Source organism: Heterocephalus glaber, unplaced genomic scaffold (assembly GCF_053883595.1).
Source record: "Heterocephalus glaber isolate CG9 unplaced genomic scaffold, H.glaber_assembly_v1.0 deba00000122, whole genome shotgun sequence".
NCBI classification, from domain to species: Eukaryota; Metazoa; Chordata; class Mammalia; order Rodentia; family Bathyergidae; genus Heterocephalus; species Heterocephalus glaber.
Genome location: NW_028258138.1, coordinates 20,177,193 through 20,182,706, shown reverse-complemented (window position 1 = coordinate 20,182,706; position 5,514 = coordinate 20,177,193). Strand labels below are relative to the sequence as shown.

Below are 5,514 nucleotides of genomic sequence, written 5' to 3'. Positions count from 1 at the left end.
AAGTCTCCCCTTAGTTATGTAGAACTTCATGAGGAGAAGGATGAAGTCTATAGACAGCAATTATCCTGTAGAGGACAGAAGGACACATTGGGAAAATGATTCTTGGATTGATAGAAGTGGGAAATAAAAGAGAAAACAGACAAAGGTTAAGCTTTCTGCTAGCATTTTGCTTGAATCCTATTGACAGTCATGAGGCACAATTCAACACAGAGGAGGGAGGGTGGTGGGTATAAGTGTAGGGAAGTAGGCAGGAGTCAGATAAGACCATAGTAATGGAGGATTTTTGTTTACACTCTCTTTTTTTATAATTATTAGTAAATGTTTGCAGTTCATTAAGTTTACAGTCATCTTGGGGGGTAGTTACATGTACATTCTAAGGTTAGTTTCTTTTTTAATCCCCTCACTTCTCTTCCCCCTCCCACCCATCTCATCCATTTTCTTATCTCATTTTTTTTTTAAGGCAGACTTCACATTGTTTTATTCGCAACATAACAAAAAGGCAAAGACAAAACAGTCTAAACTCAAAGCCACCTTCTCTCCTCCCTGCAAAAGTTTCAGAAATCATTGTATGAAAGAATATGTGTAACATGTTATGCCCAGATCCTGTGCACCAGGGCCCTGGGTCTAATTTATTGAGGTCTTTGACACAATCTGATTCCCTTTCCTTAGCCACCTATGGCTCCCAAACCCTACCCAGCAAAGCATGAGAGATGAAAGGAAATTAAACCATGTAACTTAAACCATATGGTTCTTGCAGGGCCTTTAAACATAGAAAAGCACATATACAAATGTTCTATATTTGGTATATCAAGCGATCTAAAAGCACTGGATTGCACTTTTTCTTTATTCATGCAAATGAGTTATGAAGGTTTCAAACAACAGATAATTCTTTAGGCTAAGGGAACATCACACAAGCACCAACTTCATTTTATGATTCAAAGCTTACTATCCCCATGAAAAGAATGCTATTACTCATCTCAGAGATACAAGGGTGGGTCAGAAGAAAATACATTGATGGACTTTAGTGTTTGCTAAAACTCATTTCTATTTCTCTTATTTTCAAGTTTTGGTACAGAAGCCTGCATTCAACTACTAGTGGACCTTCTCTGTTTAGACCTAGGTCTGGCAACAAACATTGTTTTGTTTGTTTCTGAATAATATGTTTCTTTAGAAGAGGGAGACTGTGAGATGGTAGAGCCTAAATTTTTAAATATGTTTTTAAGAAAGTACCTTCCATTGAAGGTTTTTTTTTTAAACCCCGTTCGCATTTTTTATTTTTAATGAAATCCCAAGTCTCCCTATTTTCCTTTGGTTGTCTTTTTTTTTTTCAAACCAAATAACATTATATCACAGACAGCCTTCTTTGGGCACAGAAACAACCAGAGTAAAACAGAACTCCCAATAGAATTGAAGACCAAAAGAGAACTTGTCTCTTCAGAGGCTTCTGAATCCTACCCTCTGCCCCCAAACCCAGTATGTTCTGGTGAGAGTAGCTGCCTAACCAAAACCTCCAATGAAATAGACTTTCCAAAAAACAACATCTGCTTCCAGCTTAGTATTTCAGTGCAGCAGCACCACTGAGTCCCAGAAACTCCAGGGCCCTTATTTCCCCATCCTGGCTGGCTACTGGTTGGCCTCTCCACTTCACATTCACAGAATCACTTCTTGTACAAAACAAGCAGTCCACATAGAAAGAATGCCCTCATCATAGTCTAATAAAAACTGTAGAAAAATGCAAGAGCACTCACCCTCTTTATCTGCATAGCGGGGCCATCTGTGCATGGACAGGGTAAGCAAGCCTGACATTGAGGAAGTCGTTGTGCTGAACCAGGGATGTCTGCTGGTAATGGAGCACTAGATCCTTCAGTGAGCTTTGCAGGTTGTAGGTCTCTGCAAAGTCATATCCCTGAGCAGTGCTGTAGATCACACAGTGCCCCACCTCCCCGTCGGCAACCACAGAACAGGCATAGCATACTTTACTCTCACTAATTAATAATGCACCATCAGGTTTCCCATAAAACAAGTCCTCTGCTTGCACTCGATTGATATCCTCAACAAACCAGGTTTTCTCATCATAATGTGGCAGGTTTTCATCTTCTTCACTGATAAAATATGTCTCATCAGCATCCTCATTCTTGATTCCAAGCCATGTATTCAGGCACTTCTGTCTCACTCCTTTGTGACTGAGCCATACAAGATGCTGATCTCAAATCTTGTGCAACTGGATCAGGTCAGGTTTGATACTATTCATTTTTTAATCTATTTCTTAGTTGTCCAAAGCTTGTTTCTTCAAATCCTTCTCTAGATGCATTTTGCTATCATGAATCTCACCAAGACTTGATTTCAATTTATCATAATTCATCATAATTCATTCAATCTCCTTTTCATTCCCCTCTCTGTGAAATCGCTCAATATATTCTTTGCTATGTTGTTCTTGTATATAACATTGTTCCTCAAATATTTTAATTGTTTCATTAAAAGCTTCAATTGCAGTTCTATTCATCTGTATTTCCTGAGATGTTCTGGTATATTCTTCATATAGCCTATCATATTATTTGCTCTTTTCCTGATACTGAGAGTGGTACTCTTGTAGTTTTTTACCTACTGCATCAATGTTATCTTCTTTTACCAACTGATCCTATTGGTACCTGGACACTGGGCACATCAGCTTCACATCAAGCTTGGGATTGTACTGAGCAGGAGATTCATGATGATAGCAGTTAACGAGCTCCACCACAGAATTAAATGTCAGAGAATCAGAAAAGCCATATTTATCATCCCAATGATAGATCTTTATTAACCTATTGTTGTCTCCCTTCCTCAATGTCAAAGTATAATCTCCCTGCATTTTTGTTGAGGCATCATGGACCAAGAAAGTGCCATCTGGCTTGTCCCATAATTTATCATTTACTTCCTCCCTGGAAATATCCCCCCAGTACCATTCTGCATCTTGAAGAGGAATGGAACTGTCCTTCATTCCATTAGTAGTTGCTGAAATCACTGGCTTAGGTGACTTTGGTGGAAGAGAGTTAGAGGTTTCAGTCCATAGTCAGCTGGCTCCAAGGCAGGGATGACAAACAGGCCTTGCAGAGGAGAAACAACATGGTGTGCACAAGACAGCAAAGGTAACAAGAGGGAGAGAGAGCTCTTATCTCATTTTTCAAACCTGTTGATATTATTAATCTTATCTCATGGAATATAATGCTTAGATTAATTGTGATTATTAGGTTCATATACATGGCATATCTTTATTATGCTAATTTCCCCTTTCTCTCCTCCTTACCCCTTGTTCTTGTTCTCTTGGATCACTTCCCTATTGGAAGAGATCATCTTCTTGCTCCCTTCTATCCATCCCTTATTTTTCTCTTTGTTTGTATTTTACCCCATTCAAAGAGGTGATAGCACAGCATTTAAGCTTGTCTGTCTGGTTTATTTTACTCAACATTATATTTTCCAGGTGCATCCATTTTCCTAGAAAAGTTTCAGGTTCGTCATTTTTCATAGCAGAATAATATTTCATTATATAGAGATACTACATGTTTTTATCTAATTATCTTATAATGGGTATGTGTGGGAAATTGTAGAATTCAGCTATCTAGTTGTAAGAATAGATCACAAGAAGTTTGTTAACTAAGAGAATTAAGTCTTTTCTGGGAAATTCCACAAGTCTTTTTGTTAAAAGAATCCCAGAAAACTTTAAGAGACCTTGTGAAAGTTTCATGGGAGAAAAACAGGTTTTCCTAGTTTTCTTATTTACCATTGCCCGATATGAGGACCAAGACCCAGTAACTCTATGGGTGGTGAGAGAGATATGACTCACTATGCACATCTGTGATGTGGGCCAGTGGGCTTGATTTTAGCTAAAGTCATCCTGCTCTCTTGGTACAGGCTGCAGTGTGCTCTTTGATGTACGGGATTAATGAACAGAAACAGGGGACTTGTGAATTCGCCTGTAGCTTTTATGAGTCACTTAAAGTCATTTGTCACCAGAGGTTAAAATCAGAAAGACAATAGCCAGAATAACCAAGCTGCTTTCCTACATGTATAAAAGCCTCCCTTCTTCCCTTTGTGATTATTGAATAGTGCCAGAGGAATTAAACTGCTGTTCATCCCCCAGGCTGTCTCCTTTTCTTTCTTTAAAGGTTGGTGCTTTCCGGGGTTCCAGGTCTCCCTCTAGAGAGACCACCGACAGGTGTCCAGGCTATTTCCATGATATAGCTATTACAAATGGTACTACTATAAACACTGATATGTACGTTTCACTGTAGTATAATGTCTTATGCTCTTTGGAGAAGATATATACCAGGGAGATAGCAGGTTCATATGGAATTTCTAATTTCAGTGCTTTGAGTAATCTCTATACAGGTTTCCATAATGGCTGTACTATATACATTGTCACCAACAATGAAAAGGTATTCCTTTTTCACCACAGCCTCACTAGTATTTTTTATTGTTGTATTTCTTAATGATTGCAATCTTTCTGGAGTAAGATGGAATCTTAGTATTTTAATTTGCATTTCTCTAATGGCTGGACATTTTGAACATTTTTTCATATATTTGTTGAACATTTTCACTTCTTCCTCTGTGAAGTGTCTGATAATTTCTCTTGCCTCATTTCTTGACTGTATCTTTAATTTTAGGTGGTTTACTTTTTTTGACATCTTTGTATATTCTAGATATTAGTCCACTATCTAAAGAGTAGCTGACAAAATTTTTTTCTGATTCTGTAAGTTGTCTCTTCACTCTATTGATTGACTCTTTTGCTATAAAGAAATTTTAGTTTGATAAAATCCTATTTCTTGATTTTTGCTGTTATTTTTGTGTAATTCAGGTTCTATTTAGAAAATCCTAGGGCATATCTATGTCGTCAAGTGTTTTACCTATTTCATCTTCCAGTAGGTTTAATGTTTCTGTTTTAATGTTCAGATCTTTGATCCATTTTTATTTTAATTCACTATATGGTGAGAGATAAGGGTCCAGTTTCAATTTTAAGCACACAGATATCCAAGAATAGTAGGAGAAATTTTGAGCAACAAGAACAAATCATGAAGCATAGCAATACCTGACTTCAAGTAATACTACAAAACAATAGTGATAAAAATGGTAAGGTACTGGAACACAAACAGATATGTGGGTCGATGGAATAGAATTGAGGATACAAAAACTTCCACAGACACATTCACCTATTTGTTCTTTGACAAAGAGTCAAAAAGCATATGGTAGAGGAAAGTCAGCCTAGTAAACAAGTGGTGCTGGGAAAACTGCTTATCTGTGTGCTGAAGATTCACTGTTTTACTTTCCATCAAGAATTAGTCCATCTGACCAAAGACAGCCACATTTGTTTTTAATCAGTTTAAACTTACCAAGCTTATTCTCATTCCTAGACACTAGTATTAGCTGTCTTCAAATTTTAGATGAAACTTTCTCAAATTCCAGAATTACTGCCTCTTGTTGCTAAATCTCAACTCTAGTTCAGCTTCTATTGTTAATATTTTTTATCTTTCCCAAAACATC

At 37.3% G+C, this 5,514-nt stretch overlaps 1 pseudogene; it reads right to left on the bottom strand.

Moving 5' to 3' along the window:
• Positions 1-1,753: 1,753 nt before the first annotated feature.
• LOC101721080 (phosphatidylinositol 3-kinase regulatory subunit gamma pseudogene) lies at positions 1,754-3,070 on the bottom strand (annotated as a pseudogene).
• Between the last annotated feature and the right edge of the window lie 2,444 nt (positions 3,071-5,514).